Raw genomic sequence first — 831 nt, 5'->3', positions numbered from 1 at the left:
ATAAAAAATAAAAAATTATTACTTGATTGTAGAATAAAAAATAATCATATATATATATATATAATCATAACAAAAAAATAATTAATATATGTGACTTAAATTTTTATATGTACAATTAATATATATATATATAAACAAATATTTAAAATTATTTAACAAAATTAATATATATGTATAGATAAATAAAAAATTATTATAATTTATAAAAATTACACAATGACATTATTAATAAAAAATAAAAAATTATTGAATGATTGTTGGTTCAAAAAAATTAATTATGATAAAAAATAATTAATATATGCAATTTAAATATATTTACATACAATTAATATATATATATATAAACTACATAAAGAAGTATTTAAAATTATTTAAAAAAATATATTCTAAAAATAAAAAAAGTTATTAACTAAATATATATATATATATATGAAAATTAGTATGATTTACGAATATTATTACGCGTATGATGATATTAATGAAATAATTAAATTATTAAATGATTGTAGGCTAAAAAAAATATTTATAATAAAAAAATAAATAATTATTATATGTGACTTAATATATATGTATACTTAAATAAGAAAAGATTTAAAATTAATTAAACAAAATAAATAAATATATCCTACGAATAAAAAAATCATTGACTAATCGATTAATATATACTGATAGTATAAATAAAAAATCATTAAATAAAAAAGAAATAGTATGTTTTCAATTTTGGGAATAAAACGTAAATAATTATAATATAATAATTTATTTAATTATTAATATTTATAATTGTTATTTTAAATCATAAATTTAGAAAAAAAAAGTATTTTAACAAAAACG

The sequence above is a fragment of the Arachis hypogaea genome, chromosome 8 (genome assembly GCF_003086295.3).
Source record: "Arachis hypogaea cultivar Tifrunner chromosome 8, arahy.Tifrunner.gnm2.J5K5, whole genome shotgun sequence".
NCBI lineage: Eukaryota > Viridiplantae > Streptophyta > Magnoliopsida > Fabales > Fabaceae > Arachis > Arachis hypogaea.
This window is presented reverse-complemented; position numbering follows the sequence as displayed.